Here is a 26,675-nt window from a genome sequence, read left to right as displayed (position 1 = left end):
AGGCTTTTTGTGCAAGAATGGTTGTTCTTTTGAAAAACTTGTGGGGTATGTCTACACTACCCTGCTAGTTCGAAGTAGCGGGGTAATGTAGGCATACTGCACTTGCAAATGAAGCCCGGGATTTGAATTTCCCGGGATTCATTTGCATAAACTGGGCGCCGCCATTTTTAAATCCCCGCTTTTTCGAACCCTGTGCCGCGCGGCTACACGCGGCACGAACTAGGTAGTTCGGACTACGCTTCCTAGTCCGAACTACCGTTACTCCTCGTGGAATGAGGAGTAACGGTAGTTCGGACTAGGAAGCCTAGTCCGAACTACCTAGTTCGTGCCGCGTGTAGCCGCGCAGCACGGGGTTCGAACGAGCAGGGATTTAAAAATGGCGGCGCCCAGTTTATGCAAATGAAGCCCGGGAAATTCAAATCCCGGGCTTCATTTGCAAGTGCGGTATGCCTACATTACCCTCCTAGTTCGAACTAGGAGGGTAGTGTAGACATACCCGTGGACAGTCTACACTGCATGTGTGTTCTTGCGCAAGTAAATTTACAGTAAAGCATCAGAAGAGAGGGCTTCTTGCGCAAGAGTTATTCCTCTCCCCACGAGGAATAAGCCCTTTTGCACAAGCGCTCTTACGCGAGAAGGCAGTGAGGACGGGCAACAGGGATTCATGTGCAAGAAACTCCTATGGCTAAAATGGCCATCAGAGCTTTCTTGTGCAAGAGAGCATCCACACTGCCATGGAAGCTCTGGCGCAAAAACACATAGCAGTGTGGACACGCTCTTGCAGTATAGACGTAGTGATATGTAACCAGTAACTAATGTTGTATTAGAAGGCCTACAAGACTGGAAGATGTTTCACATAGCAAATTTAGGTTTTAGGATATTTGCAAGAGTAATACACCTGCTGAGTTTATATCTGTTCGTGATATGCTGATGCTTTCAAAATGACTGCTAAGTTTGGATAATGTCTATGCTTAGACAGTAGATACCACAAGATGATCCTTGGTAGTCAAGGTGAAATGTGAGAGACTCTCTTCAGTAACCACCTGTTACTAAGGCAATAAAGTTATGCAAATATTGAGTATAAATGGAATTAATGAGTTAACCTATGAAAACCAGGGCATCTCAAAAGTAGTGGGTCGTAGAAGTTTAAATAAGGAAAAGGGAGTTCAAACCTTCATAAATATGTATGAACCCTCCCTGAGTGTCAGTATAAACAAATTTTAAAAGCTCAATCCCACTATGAATAGCTTAGTGTGTGTGCATGGGGGATGGAGAGGGGGAGAGACATCCCAGGTGGACAACCACTGGTTGGGGTGAGCATGAACGAATATTTTGTGTTTTCCTTCTAGACATGGTATGAATAAAGTGCATATAATGGATTCCTTCACCAAATCATAGCATGTGTGTTATTTGCTTGGTTAATCAAGGTCATGATTACATAAACAACACAATGGAATATCTGCTGTGCACAGTGAAGATCCTTTTCTATCGATAACTTCTCTACTTCCAAAAGTCTCAGATGGGTAATCATGTTAGTCTGTAACTTTAAAAACAATGAGCAGTCCTGTTGCAACTTAGACTATGTCTAGACTGCATCCCTCTGTCAGCAGAGGGATGCAGATTAGGCAGGTCGACATTGCAAATGAAGTGGGGATTTATCCTGTGCTTAATTTGCATAAAAATGGCCACCGTTTTTGCCAACTCAGCACTTTGTCAGCAAAAAGAGGTAGTCTAGAGGGGGATCTGTCGAGAAAGAAAGCCTTTTTGAACAGATCCCGTAAACCTCCTCAAATTGCGGAGTCAGCAAAATGGAAGCCATTTTTATGCAAATTAAGCACGGGATATTTAAATGTTGACCTGCCTAATCTGCATCCCTATGCCGACAGAGGGACGCAGTCTAGACATACACTTAGGGTATGTCTACACTACCCTCCTAATTCGAACTAGGAGGGGTAATGTAGGCATACCGCACTTGCAAATGAAGCCCAGGATTTGAATTTCCCGGGCTTCATTTGCATAAGACGGGCGCCGCCATTTTTAAATCCCGGCTAGTTCGAACCCCGTGCCACGCGGCTACACGCGGCACGGAGTAGCTAGTTCAGATTAGGCTTCCTAATCCGAACTAGCTGTACTCCTCGTGGAATGAGGAGTACAGCTAGTTCGGATTAGGAAGCCTAATCCGAACTAGCTACTCCGTGCCGCGTGTAGCCGCGCGGCACGGGGTTCGAACTAGCCGGGATTTTAAAATGGCGGCGCCCGGCTTATGCAAATGAAGCCCAGGAAATTCAAATCCCGGGCTTCATTTGCAAGTGCGGTATGCCTACATTACCCCGCTAATTCGAACTAGCGGGGTAGTGTAGACATACCCTTAGAGACTAACCAGTATATTATATAATGAGCTTTTTTAGGTGAAACCCACTTGTATTGGGGTCTGATCTCTCTTAAAGTATGTGTACACCCTCACGTGGGAATGAGTAACTGTCTAAAGAAACCGTTGAGAAACAGCAAATATCCCTTGTTTTAAAAACAATGAAGTGTATTTAATGAATAGATTAATAACATTTAATACCATCTAAACCTCTCAACAAAGGTTAATTTGTTTTGTTTTTGTTAATTAACAAGGAGCTTTGCTCTGTAGTGAGCTGTCCAGAGTGACAAAGACTATAGACCTGATTCTCATTTACATTAGTGTCTCTTCTGCCACCACTGTAGCAGGAAATAGGGTCTTAAAATTGGGTAAGTTAAACTTTAAGATCTTTTAAAGTGCCACATCAATGTAGTTCTTAGTATCAATGGAATTCAGGCCTGTTTTTTTTTTTTTTTTTTTTTTTTGGAGGGGAATCTCTCCCCACCAAAAGTCATTCTTTTGTCAAGGAAGTCACGGTTGTGACAGATATTCACCCTGAAGTATGCCCATTAGCTTTGCTGAAAATGGGTCTTTTATTGATGTCACCAATCTTATTAATTTGATTTCCTAGCTCAGACATACTGGGAATTTATGCTAGAGAACCACTAAGTCAATGTTTCATTTGTTTCCATCAGATGATGAAATTGTAGCATCAACTACTCAGATGCCTCTAAATGACTAAATTTCTACAACAGATAGCTTTCAGCACACCTTAATTTTCACATGTTCCTGTAAAAATCTACAGGCTTTTAAACTAATTTACATAGAATCCCATTTTATTTTTATATGGTCCTTTATCATCTGTCTTAAATATATAGGATTTTTCTATAGATGAAACCTTAGCTGTTTAATAAAGAAAATATCAGATGTCAAGTCACACTAAGTCCTAAAGGAACTCTACTAATCACTCAAGTTTCATAAGGATCCTAAGAAGTAGTCCATTATCTGAACTGGTGTGCTAGCTCTTCACTCTCCCTTATCTAATGACTATAATGTACAGATCTTCCGCAAATACACTTACTAATGCAGTTATTCTGCAACCCCAAGAGAACTGAATTTAGTGAAAGCATTCTGTAGCTTTCCCTTCACTCCTCTGCTTCTTTTAATCCTCTTTCATCTTCTAGTATGACCTGAGTTATCTTTGAGTTCTATCAAAATTATCTGATCCTCTTCCAATCCTCTGATATAGCTCCAATATATTCTCCACTTGCAGTAAATATCCCATCAGCTTGGACAGCTGAGCTCTTTGAGCTCCATAACCCCCCTATCTCATTAGGAGTTTGATTAATATTAGACCATCCGACTACAGAGCATTTGGGGCTTTTTTATTTGTTTGATATTTCACACACAGATGCAAATGTAGGAGATATTTAGAAGTTAGCAACAACTGGTTCCAAATCAAAGTTCTAGATAAAAGCATCAGATTTTAAATGATAAAATACAATAAATCCCATATCACTTGTGGGTGACCACTTTTCATAGAAAGACCACTCCATATCTGACCTCTCAATCCTCATCCCCAAAAGACACCTGTAAACCACTTTCTAAGGAAGAGCCTGGGAGCTTAAATTCATAGCTTTGCTAGATGCTAAGAATTATGGACTGAAACCATACATTCAGAGTCTTTATTCTTACAGAAATCTATAACCCATCAAGCCTCTTTTCAGTCCTATGATTGCAAAGATGTTAACTCACCACTTGAATTGTCTTTTACAATATGCATATTAACTACCTGTGCTAAACACTCTATCCTACTTTGTGTTTAGTTGTGTCAGTCTGAGTACTTTCCCAAACTTAAAGAAGAGTTCACAAAGAATTCTATGTAAATTCAAAAGCTTATCTCTTTCACCAGCAAAAAAGTGACCCAACAAAATATATTACCCCTTTCATCTTATTCTCATTGGATCCTAACTCATTTGTGTATTTGTTGCTTGAATCCCACAATTCCCTCTCTGAAAATGACCAAATCCAAACATCAAACCACAAATGGTTTAACTACTGGAAAAATAAGCATTTGGATATAGAATCAGCCCATTACCTCTGAGCATGTTTGGAAACAGAGCTTTGTTTCAAGCTGATCACAAACAAACAACAAAATAACATAATATTTCAGCCCAATACCAAACATTTGGTGACACAAATACCATAGGAAGTATTGGTGAAGGGCTGAGCATATAATGCTTAATATCCATCACAGACAAATTTAAATTGCATTTTTAAATAACCTTTTGAAAGCAGTAGTGTAAATGGTAGCCAATTGTTAAAAAGAGTGGTTCTGGTGAATGTGATTTCATAACACCATGCATCAGCCTCATATTCACTAGAGGCCTGAGAAAGCAGAAACTCAGGTTTTAGCCTATTATGACATTAATCGTTCATCCTCATTATCCAGTTTTGCTAGATCAGGGACTTAGTATATTTCCTGATATTTCCAAAATAAATAACAGGTAGAATTCCCATCCAATGCCCCTTGTTCCTGCCCATGCATACACAGAGAGACAGTCATGAATAGAAAAATGTACAAAGAAAAAGGGGAGACTTAAAAGTTCAATTATATTTCACTTAAAACACAAAATTTTGGTTACAAACTAAAAAGAATATTTTTAAATATCATTCTGAAGGAGAATCCTATCAGAAATGTTTTTATTTGCTTTTGTTTTCCCAAAGACCTTATGATATTTTAAATATGGCTGTCTGGAAAACATTCCTCTTTCTCAAAAAAGAGTAGAGGATTCCGAGAGAGGGAGAGACTCATCCACCAGAGAATAGCTAATAGGTTTCTCAAGTCCAAGATGGGATTTCAGGGCAAAACCAAACAGGCCTATTCCAGACTAGCCAATAAGCCTGTTTGGAGTGTGAGTCTTTGATTTTGACCACAAATTTCATCTTGGATTTGAGAAGCCTTCTCAATGAAAGGTTTGTAAATTTTGAAAAACTTACAAACCCCATGAAAAGTTGTCAGTTTTGAAAAATTTCCTCCACAAGGAACTATTGAAATATTGTCAACCAGGACCCAATTTTAACTTAGCATCTTATATCAGCACATGATATATGATTCTTAAAGTCTACTAATCAGCTGACAAGAGACAGCAACATTGATAAATACAGAAATTCCTTTTCTAGCTAAGCATTATTTTAAAACTAGCCAATTAGCCTGTCATAAGATGGGATTTTCAGGTCTCTCCTCCACCTTGGTCTTCTCTCCTGAGACTTTGGTCTCGGTCTCGGTCTCCTCTCCCCTCCATCTCTTCCCGCTCCGTTCACCTTCCTCTTCCCCTCTCGCTGTGGTGCTCGGTTGAGTGCTGCCTGCTCAGCCAGGATGCCGCGAGGGAGCCCAAATGGCCCCTTGAGCCTCTGGCTCCCCCATGGCGGCCTGGCTGAGGGGCACAGCACTCAGCTGAGCACCACAGTGGGAGAGGAGGGGGGGCGCTGACGAACACAGACAGGGGCATGGCTGTGTACGTCAGCGTTTCAGACTCACAGACACTGGGCTACTATACATATGATGGAAAATGATGATTGCAACTATAGTCATGTAAATTAACTATTTTAATGATTAAATATATATTATGGTAGTGCCAAGAGATGCCAGTGAGCATTTAGGCCCACTATGCTAGGCACTGTAGAAATTTAGAGGTAACCACAGTCTCTACACTGATGATTTCACAGTCTGAGGCCCCTGTACCAAAAAGAACTTAAGCACAGAACATGCTTAATCTGTGAATATTTCCACTGAAGTGCAATTTCCACTGAAGTGCACTGTTCACAGTGGGTAAAGTTATGTGAGTGTATAAGTTTTTGCAAATTTAGATCGACATCCGCAATACTTCTGCAGAATCTTATGGAAGTCAGCCAACTTATGTCCTGCTACATGGGTTAAATTGAAAGATAATTGTAAAACTGTGTAATGTATTATGGAAATTTTTGAGAACAAGCAGTTTACACCAAGGCAATGTGTGTCCTGGAAGGATTATATCTTTTTTCTTACAACATGTAGGAGATAGTAATAGCCCATTTAGATGTTCAGTTATAATATACTGTCACAGCAGTCTCCTTGGGTACATGTCCACAAGATGTTTAATTTCTGCTGAGAAGCAGTTGTAAGGAAGACGTGATACAACAGAGCATTAAGCTTTCCAGGTGGCTTATTCACAGAATATCTGATGCTGATTTTATTTTAGGGAGGATTATTATTTTTTGGGAAAGATGGGGAACACATGTGGAAGCAGATAGATATTTTAATTGTGCCCTTCATTCATGGGTTCATGGGTTAGTGAAAGTGACATGAATGAATGCAAAAGTCTCAAAACCCCTAACCATGCATTACAATTCACTAGAGCTGTAGTCTCAGCTGGATTGAAAATAACTGCTGCTTTTCAGCTTTTCTTACATAAATTGTGTCATTTTTCCTGATTGGTCTATCACATTCCCAAGCCTGATATACTGAAGGGGTTTTCATTGCTGAGTCTTAGAATAGCTGTTATCAAAAAAAGGAATTTTTGAGTTTTATGCAGAAACTTAGATAAGATTCTGACGGCCAAAAACACTTTATGAAGTGCTCCAGTTTAGATATCTAGCATGTGGTATTAATGCATGATGCCTTTTACATTACATTCCAATGAGTGTGTGCATGTGATTTCCTTTGAACAAAATCAAGAAGTTTGGCCCAATATGTTTCTATAATTATGCATGATGTCACACATAATAAATATCTGTTCTTTATTGTTACACCACTTCTACCCAAAATACCTCTAGCACTCTAATAAATCAGTGAAAGTGAGTCAAGGAAATCCTAACAATAAGTGTACCAGCAGGAAATTAAGTAATAAAACGTTATGATTTAAACAACAAATATTGCCCCATTCAAAAGACTATATCAAATTCAGTAGTCAGATCTCCCCAAAAGTGTGCCTTAGGACAGTTCTATTGAAGTCAACATACATACATGGATTTATATCAACTGAGAATCTGGCCCAATTAGTGCAGCTGTTCAGAAACATGCCAAATTTTTACTTTTACAATTTAGCTTAAATGTGGCTGCCTAGCTATCATCGTATAGTTCAGCATCTGATTTCTCTTCAAAAGCATTTGGTGCAGTTGCATTGAAAAGAGACATTTAATGTCCCTTGACTGTATATTTGATTAGTCCCATTTAAGGTCCATTCCTGAATGTCATAGTCAGGCAAGATGCCCATTAACGACAAATAGAGTTTGAGCAAATCTTCAGGATCAGACCCTTAGGCCACAGTCCTTAAAACATTTTATTACAGGATATAGAGCTTAGTAACATGCATAGTCCAATGGTAGTCACGATCTAACACTGTAAATACTTATGGCATTTCCCTCCCCCCAAACTACTGCATCCCAGTTCATGGACTTGACCTTGAAAAAACTTTTTCCAATCAAAGGGTATGTCTACACTGCAATCAGAGGTGTGACTGCAGCAGCTGCAGATATACCCGAGTTAGCTTTGATCTACCTAATTCAGGTAAGAGTAGACTTGAACCTGGCTAGATCCTTGTATATGTGCTCAGGATCCCAGGAAGGGCAGTATAGCTCATGCTTCTGAGGCTATCTAGCTATTGATTGAGCTAGCTAGAGCCAAACTAGCTTGACTGTGGCTAAATGGGATGCCATCTGATTGCAGTGAAAACATCCAAAGTTTCTCTTAAATATTTCCACTGACTTCGATGGGACTAATGGTGTAAATAAGGATGATCACCTTGAATAAGTTTTGCATAACTGTGCCTACTGAAAACAAGAAGAGCTAGAGGGCAGCATTCATTCACCCATTTTTAAATAATGCTATCTGCTGGGTAGTAAATATACTGTTTGTAACGTTTGGCAATGCTAAACACCAAAGACGATATAAAATTATGCAGACAACAACTATATAATCCAGAATGTAGACACTTCAACCAAACGATAAGTTAACCTACACTTTTTGCATATTGATGGGAAGGAATTAACTAATAAAGCTGACTGGAAAACAAGAACTCCTGTTTGCAGACTAGTTTGAGTTTGTGAGGTGAATCTCCATGAATCTTGCTCTCCCACACCTTTGATGAGTTCTTTAAATACTGGATTATTGGCTATTTGAGGGTTGGGGAGCACAAGTCTCACTCTCAATTAGACATTAGTAAATTAAACTCATTTTAAACTTTTCTTTCTGTAAGAATTTTCACTTTGTCCTTTTGGGATGAAACTAAGTGTTGAAATGCCTCTATCAGAGTTCCCTGTGGAGTGGATATTGCATTTTCTGTGCAGCTCTGATAATAGATTTAGGGTCTGATCTTGCAGCTTTATTTATACAAATAAGTATCCACTTGAGAAGTGCCCTTAACTACAATCATCTGAGTAAGGACTAAATGTGAGTACAGGTTTCAGGATCAGCCCCTTAGCAAGCAAATAATGAGCAAATAAGGACATAGAGGAATTCAATAATCTAATGTAGAAGAACAATCAGTTAGACATAATATCTGAGGCACAAGATTCTGTAAAATTCCCCTGAAAAGGGAGACTGGCATCTTAATGTTATGCTAATCTGCTTTAATGAAAAAGTGCCCAGGACAAGGGATGGGAGAAAAGTAGAAAGGGTTAGGGTCTCTCTTTCTCTTCCTCTCTTTTTTGGAGATGCAAAAATGGAAAGCAGCCAAAGCTAGCTGAAGCAAAGCTTACAGAATTAATTAATGCTAGCCCAAGAGGCTAAGGAGAAGGAGATCTTTGAGAAACATAACATGGAATAGAAATAATGGAGAGAAAATAGATTAATTAATAAATGAATATGGCAAAGAAATTGCGGTGCTATTGAGTTTCTGGTTTGATTGGTTTAGGGGCCTGGAGCACATGACCTATGAGGAGAGGCTGAAGGATTTAGGCTTATTTAGTCTGCAGAAGAGAAGAGTGAGGGAGAATTTAATAGCAGCCTTCAACTTCTTGAAGGGAGGTTCCAAAGAGGATGGAGAAAGACTGTTCTCAGTAGGTGACAGATGACAGAACAAGGAGCAATGGTCTCAAGCTACAGTAGGGGAGGTCTGGGTTGGATATTAGGAAAAACTATTTCACTCGGCGAGTGGTGAAGCACTTGAATGGGTTTCCTAGGGAGGTGATGGAATCTTCATCCCTAGAGGTTCTTAAATCCCAGCTTGACAAAGCCCTGGTTGGGTTGATTTAGTTGGGATTAGTGCTGCTTTGGGCAGGGGGATGAACTTGATGACCTCCTGAGGTCTTTTCCAGCCTTATAATTCTAGAAAAAATATAGAAAAATAGATTGTGAAAGATCCTGCAAAAATTACTATGAGTAAACACCAAAGGAAATAATGGGTTACTGTTTGAGAGAATATTCCTAAAAATTTCGTGAGGCAAAAAAGCATGAAAAAAAAAAAAGAAAAGAAAAGCAGTAAATCCAGCTCACAGGACCCATAAAATGATGGGATAAAATAGTAGGGTATGTGCTAAAGGACATAATTTGATATCTATAGGAAGATGAAATAGATGAAATATCTCTACATTATACAATTTTGATCCTATTCAGTGTGGTTATGCAGTTAGTACAGCATATATTATTACACTGTGTTAAATCCTGGCACATTGCATTAGCTCATAATATCATAACAAATGAGGAGATGGGGAGAACCCCTCTGATTATTTTTAATTAATTCTTTAAACCAAGCTGTATATCTCTTTGAAATTATTGTGTCTTTAGTGCCAAAAAACATCAAGGTGGTGAGCTGTATCCAGAAAACTTTGGCACTTTATCCCTCAAACTAAACTAAATTTTTTTGGCAGCTTTCAGATGTTGCATTGTTCTTTAGAAAGCTTGTTCACTTGAAACTGGCCTCTGTTGTGCTTTCCTTGTGTTAAAGTAGTTAGTTTGGACTAAACTACTACCCCTGTTGATCTGCTTCATTTTGTGAAATTGGCTGTTGCTTTACTTTTTCTTTGTACATAAAGACTTTGTCTAAATTTTAAATTAATCAGATTTCACACTAAGCTGCTTGTTAATTCAAGCATCCTTGTGCCAGATTAGTGTTTAGATACTTGTTTTTTAAATACAACTATCCCGTAATTATGATATGACTTCAGATGTCTGACATAAGAAAATAGAGGCACCATTCACTGTCTATAATGAATCTCACTCTCCCAGTACTAGTGGAAGAGTACCCATACTAATCTCCAGGCACACCAAAAACACCCCCTAAAAACTCCAACAAAAACCAAGTTGCAAACCTCGAAACAATCATGTGCTGTAAACTTTGATTTCACCTACCAACCGCATCAAGTGCAAGCCCCTCAGGCACATTAACAGCCCGAGTCACAGACAATCCCCTTGGACGCTCTGGTCTCTGTTGCCACACAGGGGAGGTTTATCCTTGTTGTAGATGCTGCTAGCAATATTCAAGTTACTCCTAGTCACTCCTTTCTCTGTGCCTCAGTTCCCCATTTGTTAATCTGGGAGAAAGGAGGTTAACTGTGTTACTAAACTTTAGTATGATAAGTGAGTGCACCGCATGCAAAGCCGCTTTGATTTGTGTGGACGAGTATAAGACTTGTTAGCATTGCCATTATCATTGCAGTCTACATCAAAGGTACTTGGGTGACTCCCAAGGCAGGGATGCAGGAGCTATCTCTGAATCCAATTAAACTGTACCTTGAACCAATTAAATTAATTAATAAGGATAACCTAAACACTGGAACCTGGTCTTATCCCACCCCCTCCTTTCTAAAGGGATCTGAAGATCTAGGATCTGAGCTATTTCCCATTGTAGTCAATATGGCTACAGGTAGACTACAAGCCTCTTTCAAAAGAAGCTTTTTCAAAAGATTCTTTCAAAAAAGCCTCTTTTGAAAGACAGTGTCTACACTGCAACCACTTTTTTTGAAAAAGCAAGCCACTTTTTCGAAAGAGAACACCCAGGCAGTCTGGGTGCTCTCTTCCGAAAAAGCCCTGTTTGCATTCAAGAATATCTTTTTTCAAAAGAGAACTTTCAGAAAAAAGGCTTTCTTCCTCATAAAATGAGGTTTACCGTGGTCGAAAAAACCACCGGTTTCTTTCAATTTAATTTTGAAAGAACATGACAGCAGTCTAGACACAGGGGAAGTTTTCGAAAAAAGGACCCTTTTTTTGAAAAAACCCTGTAGTCTAGACATACCTTGAGTCTTTCCCTTTGCCCAAACCTAAGCTTGTTGAGGTCATGGAATAAGGAACATCCTGTGTCTGTTACTCTTTCTCTCAGGCTACATCTACACTGCATTCCTCTGCCGACGCAAAAAATGAGGAGTACAGAATCTGCCAAAAAAGCCCCCCGCTTTCAGCAGAAACACGGCAGAGCCACAGCTACACTTTACTTTTACTTTTGACACTGAGCCTGATCCACATAGCATCAGAGTATGCAAATGAAGCCTGGGATAGTTAAATCCCGGGCTCATTTGCACTTCTGAAGTGCTTCATTTGCATGCCTCTGTTGGAAGAGGGATACAGTCTAGACACAGCCTCAGGTTCCAGTGCCCTGACATCTAGTCATATGGCATTTGATTTATTGGGTTTAGTGCTTCACAGAAGATCAGACATGGTGCTTGCCCTAAAGAATTTGCAATACTCATTTGGACATGACACAGTGACTGTAGGTGATACACAATAGGGCAAGAAAGGGATGAGAAAGGAATAAGAGCTCCAGCTATATGATTATGCATGTATTTATTTTAGGCCCACATTGCTAGAATTGTAGCAGGCATGAGGAGGATGGGAAGTGTGCTAGTTTGAGCTCTTAGGAATAATTAATGTCTCTCCTTCTTTTCCCTCTCCCACACCTTTCTAACCCATGTGGGCCAGAAGCCCTGCCGCTGTCTCTTCTAGAGTTGAACTTTTCAAAACAAAAGAACATACCTACTGCATCAGACCAAAGATAATCATTGAGTGATCCATCCTCTGTTGCCCAGTCCCAGCTTCTGGCAAAGAGAGCCCATTGACACCATCCCTGTCCATGTTGTCTAAAGGTCATTGATGTACCTATCCTCCATGAACGTATCTAGTTCTGTTTTGAACCCTGTTGCAGTTTTGACCTTCACACCAGTCTCTGGCAGAGACTATGCATTTTGTGAATAAATACTTCTTTTTGCTGCCTATTAATTTCATTGGGTGGCCCTTATTTCTTGTGTTATGAGAAGGAGTAAATAAATCATCCTTGTTAATTTTCTGACAGGTCATGAATTTCCAGATGTCTATCATATCCCCCATTAGCTGTTTCTTTTCAAAACTGAAAAGTCCCAAATCTTATTAATATCTCCTCAGAAAGAAGCTGCTTCATATCCCTAATTATTTCTGTTGCCCTTTTTCAATTCTAAAATATTTTTTGAGATATGAAGAACATATCTGCATTCACTATGCAAGATGTGGGCCTACCGTGGATTTAGATAGGGGCAATATTATATTTTCTGTCTTATTATCTCTTATTTTCGTAATGATTTATAACATCTGTTCACTTTTTTGCCTGCTGCTGCATATTGAGGTGATGTTTTCAGAGGACTTTGTACAATGACCCCAAGATGGCTCTCTGGAGTAGTAACATCTAATTTAGACCCCATCATTTTATATTTATAGTCAGGATTATGTTTTCCCGTGTGCATTAATTTGCATTTATCAACATTGAATTTCATCTGCCATTTTGCTGCTAGTCACCTAGTTTTGAGAGATCCCTTTGTAGCTCTTTGCAGTCTACTTTGGAGTGAATTATCTAGAGTAGCTTTATATCATCTGCAAATGTTGTCATCTTATTCTTTATCCCTTTCTCTAGATCATTTATGACTATGTTGAACAGTACTGGTCACAGTACAGACCCCTGGGGGATAACACTATTTACTTCTCTCCATTCTGAAAACTGACCATTTATTCCAAACCTTTGTTTTCTGTTTTTTAACCATTATTATTCCATGAGAGAACCTTTCCTTTCTTCCCATGCCAGCTTATTTTGCTTAAAGGAAGGATCTTATTGTTTTTTAAAGACATTTTTATACACTATATCCACTGCATCCCCCTTGTCCACACATTTGTTGACCCCCTCAAAGAATTCTAGTGAAGCATAATTCCCCTTTACCAGAATGATTGCTCTTCCAAACAACTTGTTTTAACTAAAAACCTGTAACTAAAGTCAGTCGTACAGTTAAAGGCTTTGTACATCACATTCATTATAAATGTTATTTACACGTGTGCTAAGTGTATATCCACATCACAAACGCACTAGAAAACTCTTATGCTAGATCTAGAACAGGATGGCTGTGTGTACACTGGAATCCCTTCCGGAAAAGGGATGCTAATGTAGAACATTGGAATAGCAAAATCCGCGGGGCATTTAAATATCCCCCACGGTATTTGCATTAACATGGCTGCCGCTTTTTTCCGGCTTGAGGATAAAAACTTTTCCGGAGGATTTCTTATTCCTACTTGAAAGTAGGAATAAAAGATCCTCTGGAAAAGGGTTTATTTGCCCGAGAATCACGTCTAGACTGCCGCTTTTTTCCGGCTTATTCCCAAGCTGGAAAAAAGCGGCAGCCATGTTAATGCAAATACCGCAGGGGATATTTAAATCCCCCGCAGATTTTGCTGTTCCAAAGTGTCTAATCTGCATCCCTTTTCTGGAAAAGGGGTGCAGTGTAGACACAGCCAATATGTATATTTGAGCACGAGTATTGGGGTGTGGAGTATTTGAGCATACTTTTTAAAACACTTTTGAGTTCTACTGTTGAAAGGTGCTGTATAAGAGGTAGCATTCTGATGTTTGACTTGTGGGAATTGTAAAGTATAGATCTAAAGGGATATTATCTAACACCACTGTAAACTAGGGACCCATAGTGAGTACTGATCCATTGTTTAAAGTATGTTGAAATGTACAAAATAAAAAAAATGGATGAATGTACACTGTATCTGCTAGCCTTTATAAGGCTTCTTAATGTTTCTAACCAACCTCTTGCTATACAAATAGCTTTTCTGACAGCACATCTGAGGTATGTTTTATGATGTATGCTCTGCAGGGAAACTAAAATCTGTGTGATCACACAGAGAATGTGTGTCTTGGCAAGTATATAACCCAACTTATAGTGATGATAAAGTTAATATAGCATTACGGCAGAGGAGTGTTGCATAATGTAGAGCACAGAAAAACTGGTAAGAATGAACTGGAATCTTTTTACCAAACTGCTCCTGAATGTTGCATAGCAACTATCAAAGTAGAGCCCAAAGGAATACTAAAATTATTAGATGAGAGTGAGAAAACGTAAACTTTGAGGAAAGCAAGATGCTAAAACAAGACCGTCCATGTAGGTATATGTGATGTATGCTTCTCTACATAGTTTGGTCAAAACATGAGCATCCCCCTGCTATTGCATCCCTTCACATCCCAGCACTCAGAGATATATGAACCCTGAAATCCTGAATGCTGGAAATGGGGCAATAGATTGCACATGTTGCAGCTTGAGTCCAACCACATGAGGCTGAGCAACAGCAGGAGATGTGGATGCCACAGGACTCCCTTAACAGCCACCTGCTGAGTGCTTGAGTGGTGCTAGTTCAGGGGTGGGCTACACTGGGTACATAAAATTAGTATGGAGGGCGAGGTAGATATGGCTGGGGTAGTCTACCTCCCTGAAAAACAGGGCATAGCCTGACTCCCACCCCCATCCACCTCCCCATCCCTGATAGTACAGGGCCCCATCCTCTATCCACCCTCCTCCCTCACTCCCCAGTCTGACCATCACCACCCCCAGGATTCCTGCCTATTATAGATCCCCTCCACTTCCTGCCCCCTGACCATCACACCCAGAACCCCCACCTCCAATCTAATCCCTCACAGCTCCCCATCCTCTGATGGCCCCCCTGGAACCTCCATCTTCTGGCCAATCCACCTGTTCCCCATCTCTTGGGAAACCCCCTGCTATGAGCCCATTGACTGACCCCAGGAACTGCCCTGCTCGCATCTCCTGACTGTGCCATCCAGAGGAGGGTCTGGGGGAATTGTGGCTGCAAGAAAGGGGGCTGAAGGGGAGGGGCGAGGGACTTACCTCCCTGGGCAACTGTGCCTGAGAGTCGGGGGCAGGCCAGCATATGGAACCCCTCCCCTGGAGCCCCTAAGACTAGGAGCTGAACATGCCGGTTTGGTTGCTTCCCAATGGGTCATGCAGCTTCTAGTAAGGAGCCTGTGATCCCTCCTGCAGTTCCATGAACTGGACATTCAACGACCTGTTCAGAAGTACTCACTGAGCCTCCAGAATTCCTTTTTGACTGGGCTTTTGGGTCCAAAAAAGATACCTGATTGCTCTAGTGCTATGACCCTCACTAGCTTGCTTTCCCTTAGCATATCTTCGGGGTGTTCTCTACCCTCATGGCGTACCCTGCTCCTGAAGCAGCCTCCCTCATCTGAATGTGATACAAAATGACTCTCTCTGCAGTTTCTTCCTGTGAGTTTCTTTGTAGATTCCTGATGGAATCATTAGCTGTTGTGTTCTTCTGCTGGTAACCGTCTATTGATTTCAACCCCTCTTCCCTTAGGAAAGAAGGAGGATGTCTCTTCTCTCAGGCAGCATAAATCCATTATCTCAAAGTATTTTTCTTTGAATATACAATCACTGAGTGTTGCTCACTGTGTTTGGCCTGGTAGAGCTATGTCACAGCCCTGCTAATTCATTTATATATGTGGACTTTCTATGGTACAGTAACTTCATGATACCATAAAGTCATCCACAATTCAGAAGGGGGTGCAAGCATAACCCCCCAATTTCTCAAGGTTATCCAGAGGTTAAAGTAAGTGGGTGCACCCTGGCATGCAGCTCTGGCAAGTGCTGGCAGAGCTGCAGCAAAAACCAGGAGGGAGCTATTTAAAGAGCAGGCAGAGACCTGGGTTGCAATAGGACAGCACTAATGAGAAATTTTTAGTCACTTTCACCACTGAGGTTATCACATTGAAGTTTGTCCAAGAAAGAAGAAGCTGTTGCTTCCAGTTCACTCTCCTTCTTGTAGTCATTTTAGAGAAGCTACTGTATTATCTAAAACCTTTTACAAATTAATTTCTACAAAAGCAGTACATAGCGGTATAACATTTCCTATGTCTCTCTTCATATGTATTTATACAACCATGCTTTCTACTTTTGTGCTTTGAAATATTTTGTATGCCATAGATATAAATAGTTATGAAGTTGTATGATGAAAGTGTAGGAAACATAGCATGCCCCAGGTACTTTGCGTTAGCTACACTGAATATAGTTTTTTGATCTGACAAAGTGACATCAGCTGCAATGAAGATATGTGTTCACTATTCAGTGAGCACACATCTTCAGCTCAGGATAAGAACAACAATTCTTTTCTGCCCAAGAGAATTTCAACAGAGTTTGCTTCCTAGTTCCTACCATATTAGAGATTCTTCCCTGGAGACCTCTTTTTATTGAAATATTGTTCTGCTGACACAGGGCTTTTCTAAAGGAAAAAAGAGACTCAAGTTATCCTGCTATGGACACTATCTTGGATCTTATTGGGTTTTGCCAGTGGGAATTAGATTAGAAAATATTAAATGTTAGATGTATATAATCTATGCAATCTATCGGAGAGAAGAAAAGACAATTTCATAGTCCAACACATTCTAATAGGTTGAAACATCAGTGGGTTGCATGTTGTTATTAAAGGATCATATCCTGCCACATTTACTCATGTGATGTAGTACTTTACATATTAAGTAGCTCCAGTGAAATCAATGGAACTACTCAAGGAGAAAGGAACTGTACACGTGACTAAGGATGACAGGATCTGGCACTCTATGGATCAGATCACTCTAGTATTGCAAATGAATTTTAAATTTAATAGAAATGACTAAGATTACAGAGCCAACAGACAGATTAAAGTCCATCTCTGCTGCTACATTTCTCAGAGCGCTGCTTCTGAATTACATTTGTACATGGATTTATTGGTTTGGATTAGAGATGTCCAAATTTGAACTTCCTCAAAATTCAAAAGGACACAGTCCAGCTTCAGTCGAGGCACAGTTGTTCTGAAACAGCTCAACTCCCCCTCCACACATACTTCCCAGATACATATTGTGGGAGGTCTGTGCAGAGAAGTGGTGGTCTGAGGAGTGAGGGATCTCCAAGGCATTACTGGAAAATAATCTGACAACATGAAAAGTATTTGTTAGAAGACTGGAAGGGAAATGATTAATAATATTTCACAAAAAGAGATTCATCTGAAGTTTTGTTTTTTTAAAGGCAATCTGTGTGCTGGAAATTATATCTCAATGCCTAGGTAAATCAAAATCTTTATGGTACAGCCCTGGTAATATTGATAGATTTTGCAAACGGGTAGCATTACATTCAATATGGTTATTGCTCAATGAATTTATTTTTATAAGCAACTGGAGGAAGGTAATATATCAGAATGTCTTAGACACCTTAATAAGTAAGTTAGTTCATCTTAAATCCATTTCTTCATTTCTCTGCCTTTTCATGCTTTCTCTTATCATCTTAACCTCTTTATTTTTAGCATAAGCAATTAGCTGAAACAAACATCCAATATAATTTTATCGTGGCAACTAACTACTGTTAAATTCTGAGAGATTCTGTGCACCTCTTGCAGCTCATTTTTGAAGGCAATAGCAGATGCAAGTGCTCAGCATTTCTCAGGATTTGATGCCTTGATATGATATAAAGTGACACCAAACAATTTGACTGCTGTTAATATAGGTCAATAGTGAGTAACATTTTGCTTTTATCTACTTCTTAAAGCCTTTGCTGCTAAGGGTACTTCCAATACCCTGTGGTGTAAGACAGGTATGATTTTTTATTATTATAAAGATATTTCAAAGCACAATAACTGTATGTTGCCTCTGGGATATTTCTCAAGGCAAACAGCATATTGATTTTTCGTAGCACATCTCCTATTGTTTGTTATCAGTCTCAGGGGCTGCAAACTTAGTCTGTGCAAAGGAAGCAACAGAAGCCTGTGCAAAAGCAACCAAAGGAGAAGACCAGAGGCCTAACCCACAATAATTCTTCTATGCCATGTTTAAGTTAGCATAGCCAGCGGTATCTCTTGCTGGTGCATTTTTTCCCCATCTAAAAGTAACTACTCAATTGCAACCCTTTGGTGAGAACTCCCAGTGGCATTGCACTTAGTATAATCACAATGTCTCCAGGTACATCTACACAGCAGGGCTAAAGTCAATTTAAGCTATGCAACTTCAGCTATGTCAATTGTGTAGCTTAAGTCAAAATAGCTTAATTTGTCTTTTGGCGCTGTTTACCCAGCAGGAAGTTGAAGGAAGAACACTCTTCCTTTGACTTCCCTTGCTTCTCGTGAAATGAGAGTTACCATGAGTTGGAGTAAGAAGTCCTCCAGCTCAACATTATTTCAAAATAAAGACTTGTAGATGTGTATTATGTTATTTCAGAATAACATTGGTTATAACCGTGGAATAACATTCCAGAATAATACTGCTGTGTAGATGTACCCTCCTAGATTTAAAAAAGCATATAGGGAGCATGAATATGCTTGTAGAACTACAGCAGCTAATCACCTCTTAATTCAGCCAGCTCTGGAATCTTGTTTGCTCAGGGATAATATCTCACTGGTAGCCTGCACTCCATTCTATGGAATATACTTTAGTGCGCCTCTGCAAAGATGCAAATTGTTCTTCAGGTTAATGCTTGGTTTTTTCGTTTTGTTTATTTTTATACCAGAATTTAATATGTAAGTAGGCTCTACCTGGTCCCTTACATATATTCTAGACATGCCGTCTAATCTATAGATGCACAAGTTTCAGGGATATGAGTGTGCGGGACCATGTATTAGGCTAGGGGTAGCCAACCTTTGGCTGTGGTGCTGCATGCAACTCTTCGGAAGTTAATATGTGGCTCTGTGCATAGGCGCCAGCTCCAGGGCTGGAGGTAAAGGCACCAAATTTCCAGTGTACTGGAGGGTGCTCAGTGATCAACCCTGGCTCTGCCACAGAACATGCTCCCACTTTGCACCTTCGTACCTCCTCCCCTGAGCCTGTTGTGCCCTCGCTCCACTCCCTCTCCCCCAGATCCTCCTTCATGCCATGAAACAATTGATTACTGTGGGCGGGAAGCACTGAGAGGGAGGAGGTGGAGCTGATTGGTGGACTGCAGGTGCTGAGGCAGGTGCGAGGGGGGGGAGTTGATGGGTGCTGCTAATATATTAATAATATACTACACATTGGTAAATTCTGGATCCTTCTCAGGTTCATATAAGCCATCAGTCCATTAGACTCACTTTCTTGTGTGGTCCTGACACTATTCTGGAAGCAAACTCTGATGCCTGAAACAGAGGAAAGGGTTCAGTAAAGGCCAGAATTTGGCTCTCTGTGCTCCCATGCTTATTCCCAGTAAGGAACAGCGTTGAACAAGGTGCATCAGTCCATAAATATTTAAATACATATTAACATAAATTTAAGATTATGCATTTTACTGACATTTCCCTAAATATCTGTAGTCTCATTAAACTGGCTTACTTTGAACAGTCCAAGGAATGTAACATCCCATTCTGTATGCATTCCCCAAACCATAGTTTGATTCTTGTACAAGAAGTCTCAATGCTGCTATTTTTGGCAACGTTCCAATGAGGAGTTGAGTTGTTTTATTTCCAGTGTATTCCCTCAATCACTGTGTGGCACAGCCACTGCAGAGAGAGAGAAAAAGTAAAGTTTGTTCAGAAGCATGAATACAGTAGAAATTCCCCTTCTTCAATGTTTTGGAGCAGTTCAAAAGTAGCACATTTACATGAACATTGTTGTAATAGCTGTCATACAAATTTATTAATTAGATTTTTTATAAACAAGAGGAAGAGGAAGGAAAAATTAAATAGGTTTATGCAATGGCAAAGCTGGGAGGACAATGGGAAATGGAGTTCCTGCTCGCTTTCCTTTATGGTAGTTGCTACCATTTTATAACTTACTGGGCTGGGCTAAGCAGATATTATATCTGGGATAAATGCATGCATTTCTACTTATGGTCAAGACATATTTTTTTAAAAAAGCAATCTGAGCCCATGCAGTTTCTCTCTGACATGCTTAGGTGAATAGTTGCTTTTACAATCAATATCAATTACCCACCTTGAGCATTTTTTGCAGCTACAGTGAGCCGCTCAGGGGAATTTTAACATTCAAGATAAGGGACTTCAATAGGTAAAGTCATCAGTTAATAGGGTGGCAGTTTCTGTGCAGAGCTCATTTGTTGAGACAGCTTTAAGATCAGGTGCTAGACCCCTGCATAAACACATAGACTTCAACTGGCATTTGGATCTTGTTAGCTTCAGCCAGGATTTAAGAGCTTTTTGGGTCTCTCCCTAGGGTAGTGCCTGAAAAACGAAATCTCAAAGCAGCTGAACTTGGGGAGGATGTTTACACTGAGTTGCATGTTTATGGTGAGGCTTTTTATGTTACCAGTGAAACCAAATCTAAGAAGAGGACAAATTAACATTACACACAGTATGTCTCTCGACTATTAAAAGCAGCAGAGGAAGCAAGTTTATGCCTTCCCTTCATGCCTGTGAGCCTGTAGAAGTCATAGTAGTGATTTGGTCATTAGCATTGCAGCAACCTTCTGAATCATGCTTTCAGCACCCCCAATGCCCCACATAGTCAACTAACCCTAGCAGTTTCCTTTATTAAAAAGGGAAATACAATTATACTAAACCACAGAGATATGAGTAAATACAAAAGCAATTTGGAGTAAAGGAAAGTGAAAGACAAGCTGAGGATTTTACCTATGGGGTAAAGACAAAAGAAATAAACCATCCTTCAGTTCCACATATTTGAGAAACCTGAACCTGAATCCTGAAACATTCCATGGAAAGTAATAGGAATTTTGTCTGTGTAAGGACTTGTGTACTGGAGCCTATAGATAGACCTAAAGACTAAAGCTGGGCAGGAAAAGATTTTTCTACTCCTCAAATATTTTTTTAGATTCCAAATTTTTTTTTCCCATCCTCAAGTGAGACATGAAGTTAGAATCTCAAAATTTCACACACTGAAAATCTGGAGAAAATTTATTTGGATCAGTTGAAAAAATTCATTCTGAAAATTTCAAAATGCTTCATTTGGATTTTGAGTGTTCAAACTTTTTAAAACTATAATTAGATTAAAATGATTTTTTGTTTTAAAACTGGAAAATCAAACTATTTTGATTAAAAAATGCAAACAAAGTGTTCTGACCATTTAGATTTTTTTGAAATTGTGTTGAGTTAGGAATTTGTTGAAAACAACACTATCCTGCAAAAATAAATGTTTGTTTTAATGAATCAAAATCTTCCAACTTGAAGTTTAATTGAAAAATGCTCTAACAACTTAGCTGAAGACTTATGAGTCAGAAATACTGAAGGTTCAGTTTCCTTCCAGCTGAAGCTTAAACCAAATCATTTTAGTTTGACGATCTTAACAGTAGACTCCATCGTTACACTTTTGGTAGCTTCAGCTGGGCTGGGGCTCTTGAGCAAATATCCCATGTAGATTTTTAATTGTTCTACCTGTAGTCATGGTCAGTTTCAGGGGAATATTAAAATGCTTTGCAGAAGTTTGGTAAAGATTTGGTCTGCATCTAGCTTTTGTCTTGGGCCACTGCTTATTTATCTAATTCCCCTTTCTAGTCAGAAGAGGAATCACCCACTCACAGTTTTACAGTCTGAAACAATGCTGTGCCTCAGACTCAGTTGAGGGTCTCTCATTTGTCTTGGAGGTTAATCAAGCCATTGACAGCCCATACTGCAGGTAAATACCCTGAATCTTCAAATAGTTTGGTGATACTGGAGCCCATGGAGAGTCTCATTGAAATGAGTTGGGAACCAAGTAGGAGGAGTAGTCTCTCTACACCAAGCTCCTTTGTGTTGCCTAGCCCTGGTCTACACTAAGGAGTTATTATGAAATAACTCCCCTTATTTTGAAATAACAAGTGGATCATCCACACTACCAAGCCCATTATTTTGAAATAAGGATTTGGTTATTTTGAAATGATAATTTCTGCTTTCCAGGATGAATAACACTTATTTTGAAATAGTTATTTTGAAATAACATTAGTGTGGATGCTTCACTGCTGCTATTTCAAAATAACTACTCCCTAGAGTCATTTAAAATTAATACTCCTTAGTGCTTCCTAGGGCTCTAAGTTGAGGTAGCACTTCAAGGCTTACCTGTAGTATGGACACACTATTTCAAAATAGTTATTTTGGGAGTTATTATTTTGAAATAAGTTATTTTGAAATAATGTCTTCGTGTAGACTCGTCCTTACAGAAAAATGGTATTGACAGGGTGCTAGTAGACACCCACAAAAGACACCTACAACACCCAATAAAATGTTGAATTGTAATATATAATCATTTGGGCATAAAAAGACATGTATCTTAGGTTCACTGGTATTTGAACCACTCTCAACACTTTGAGTGCACTTTAAAACAAAGCCTGCCCTTACTCCCTGTGCATGCTTAAGCATGCATGTTAAAAACTTTATGTAGAAAGCAATTACACAGAAGTAGGAAAATGGTAGACAATAAATTACATGATGATCTCTTGGGCCTTGAAACAATGAATGCAATATGTGCTGCTGGTACAACTTTCCTGCCTCTTCCAGCCTCTTAGAAGATATATTAGCATCTTATATGATATGAGCATATTTGTGCATGCAAGACCTCAGCTGGTTTTAGCAATTTGTATCCAGAGACAAAGTAGCAATTTATGGAATAAATTTTCAATGATGTGCACACAGCCACTTAGATTGCAATTCTCATTAACCATTATGGGAAATGTGCATCTCATTCCCTGCACACCCTGCTGAATGCTTTCTCTGTACATCTCTAGAGCAAATAATTAGCTTAGAACTGCTCAGTGACTAAGTGACTGCACTGTAATTTTTATCTAGTTACACATTACATAAAATTAACTCATTGCACATGCAGACATAGTAGGAGAAGACATTTCATTGAATACCCTTGTTCACTCATGAAACATCACTGAAGTGGTCATATAGGCCTAGGTATGCATAAGGATGAATTCACATCCAAAATTAAGTGCTATGCAGTGATTTTATGAGGAGATTTTAACCTGGCCTTAGCATAGATTCTGAAAACAGGCCAGGTTTATGTCATTTGAAATCGTTTGTGAGTCCAAATTAATAAATTACAGTTAATGATTTGTCCAGCCTATAAAAGTATGGGTCACATTCCTCTCTGGTGTTGAAATCTAACTGTGGTAATCAAACCCATTATTTCCAAAGTAGTTATACCAGGGATGAATGTGGTCCTGTGTCCATTTGATGCAGATGCACACCTTGGGCAAACTAGAGGGCTTCCAAAAAAAAAAACCCCACTGTTCAGTCAACGTCTACACTGCATGGTGGGTTTTTTTTGCATAAGATATGCAAATGGAGTGCTCATTTGCATATCTCACACTCTCATTTGCATATCCTCTTCCGATCCTTTTTGCAGAAGATGTTTTTGTGATTAAAAGCCCTGTGTAGACAAGGCCATTTGTAGGGAAAAAAACCCTTTTGCACAAGAGCCTTTATTCCTCAAAAAACGAGGTTTACAGACTATCCCATCCCAGCACCCTGCATCCTCTCCCACACTCCAACTGCCTGCCCCAGTCCAGAGCCAGCACCTAAACTCCCTTCCACAGCCAGCACCCCCCACTCTCATCCCAACCCTATGCCCCAGCCTGCTGCAAATGAGTGAGGGTGAGGAAGAGCAAGTGACAGATGTAGAGGGCATTGGATAAGGGGTAGGATGTAAGCATGGCCTGAAGGAAGTGCCAGGGCAGAGGCTGGGTAAGGGTCTTTGGGTCTGCACAATTGCACAGTCGGTAACCCTACCGGAGGGGGGGGCGGTATGTGGGCTCATGCAATGGAAGAGTGCACTGGCCAGTGCTGCACTGTCCAAATGAAGGTGGACTGCATCCGCATGGGTGTGGCTTGTGCATGTGCATGGGCTCGTTGGCTGCTCTTCCCTGGAGCCCAGAATTCTTGTTGGCAGGCCTGGCCTGAGTCCTCTCATCCCACCCAGAGATCTAAATTTCACAGAAGCAGAAAGATCCCACTGTTTAAGTATGTCCCAAGGTAGCTGGATAGAGGACACCTGGGCCCTACAAAGAGTGGGGATGATTGGAAGAGGAAGCAGGGAGAGATTCCCTGGAGAAGAGTGTAGAAGGGGAAATGGGGGTCAGTCTTTCCTTCTCTTTCTCAGGACTAGAAAGAAAGGAGCCTTGAGGATTAACAATTTATGGGGCACTGGCATCCAGAGGAGAAAGCCCTGGGAGGTACCATTCTTCGGTAAGACAAGCAGAAAAAGGACAGTGCTGAGCTAGAGTAGGGGTGAAGCATCTCCCATGGATTTTTTCCCCCGTTATGTTTGATTTTGGAGATCGAATTAAAAGAGGAGCCAAGTGGAGCAGCAGACTTTTTATTGCTCTTAATTTTTTGGGGTAGTTGATTTTTAATTTTAGGATGAAATTTATACCACTAAAACAAGCCCAGGGAAAGCATTATTGTCACAAATTATGGCATCCCTGTTGAAGGGGGAAACTGAGGTGGCATCAGCTAGTAGTGCTGTGGATGGTTGCATGGAGGCACCTGCATGCAGAAGGACATATACATATATCAGGGTGTTATCTGAAGTATTGACTAGTTAAAATAGTGGTGTAGACAGTTTTGAAATAAGTTTGTATTTTTTTGTGCTAAGGTTAATGGGAAACTCCTTTCTTGGTTTTAACTCAGTCCTATGACTTTTGCTGAGGAATCCTGACTTTGCTCACTCTTTTGCAGTCAACATATGGGACCTATGCAAGGGACTAGGTATGCTGAGCTACAGTTAACTTTTGGAATAAGTCCATCAGAAGTTATCAAAAGTCAAGTAATTATACTAACCCAGACAGTGACTTTATTTTTAATCACACTTCATTTGTAGGTGTGCTGCATACAGCAATAAAAAAGTGCTCTCTCCAACTTGTGATAATTCAGATGTGTGAATTTAATCTGCCATGCAGCAACTGTTTGGAGTCATTTTAAGGACAGATATTTGAGTTCTGTTCAGAGAAACATATGATTCATTGTCAGGTGAAATGCCAATAAAATTCTGTATATAACTATCTATATAGATGATTTTTTTTTCCTGTGGGATGACAGTGTGATGTCATTCCTCGTCCCTCCTGTCACCCCCCTGGAGGTGTGGGGCAGGTGCCACAGGACCTCCCTCCTCCCTGGTACTCTGGATGGGTGGTAGATATTCTCCTTCACCCCCTGGGAGAGGGGAGCTGTGCATCCTCCCCCCTCCTGTCTTCCGGGGAGGCTGGAACCATGCAGCCTCCCTCCCCATCCCTGCACCCCCATCCCTGTCACACACCCCACAATCAATACCCCACACCCCAGCCCACTCATTCATACTCCCCAACCTGAGACCTTGCACCCCCAGCCTCCTCACACACCACCCTGCCAAGACCATGCACCCCTTCCACCTCCACCCTGACCAGACACCCTCCCTCCAACCTACTCTTGCATCCTCTTCCCAGCCAGCCATCTATCCCCAGAGAAAGCAGGGTTGGCGAGTGAAACAAGCAGGGGAGGAGGGGCGCAGCCCCCTAGTGCTCACTAAAATTAGTAAGTTACATATTTGGAAATCTATTCTTCCGGTAATGTTCTTATGTGTCTCATATTTAGTCACTTGATGTAAATATTACCTCATGCATTCTCTCTCTCTAATGTAGTTATTAGGGCACTTCATTGCACATCTACTCTACAGCACTCTCTCTCTTCCCTTAGGCCTCTTTGAAGGCTCTCTGTTAGCTTAGGGTTTATGTGTGTTCATGGAAATTTAGGCATCAAGGAGGAAGGTGTGGAGCCAGAAAACATCTGTACTTTTTGGTGCACTTCTATCTAGAACCTAAAGATATTTGAGCAGGGAGTAATGTATTTCAACTTGAAGAAATGAGAAAAGAACAGTTCCATTATGCACAGGATTTCAGTGGTTCAATGTTTTAAAATCTGGCAAGCCTCATGCCTAACTCATACAATCGGAACAGAATTGTGAACCTTTTGAATCATGAGGTCCTGGGACAGTCAGCCTGGTTGGCTGCCCTGGGGCTGCAGACCCCAGAAATACTGTGATCCCAAGAAGCCCAGTGGGATAGGTGACAAACTGGAGAGATTCTGAAAGCTGTCTGGCAGTCAGACTTCAATTTACCTATCTGGGAAACATAATCAAATACTGTCAAGATCCATGTTGATAAGAAGAGG

General features: G+C 40.3%; 1 long non-coding RNA gene across 8 annotated transcripts in view; it reads left to right on the top strand.

Annotated features, from left to right (window-relative positions):
* Positions 1-26,675, top strand: part of LOC102445745 (uncharacterized) — a 142,155-nt gene that overhangs the window by 81,278 nt on the left and 34,202 nt on the right. The gene's annotated exons all lie outside the window — the stretch shown is intronic.

Source organism: Pelodiscus sinensis, chromosome 1, assembly GCF_052426305.1.
Source record: "Pelodiscus sinensis isolate ZL-2025 chromosome 1, ASM5242630v1, whole genome shotgun sequence".
In the NCBI taxonomy this organism is placed as follows: domain Eukaryota; kingdom Metazoa; phylum Chordata; order Testudines; family Trionychidae; genus Pelodiscus; species Pelodiscus sinensis.
Note: the sequence above shows the minus strand (reverse complement) of the source record. Positions and strands in the feature narration are given on the sequence as shown.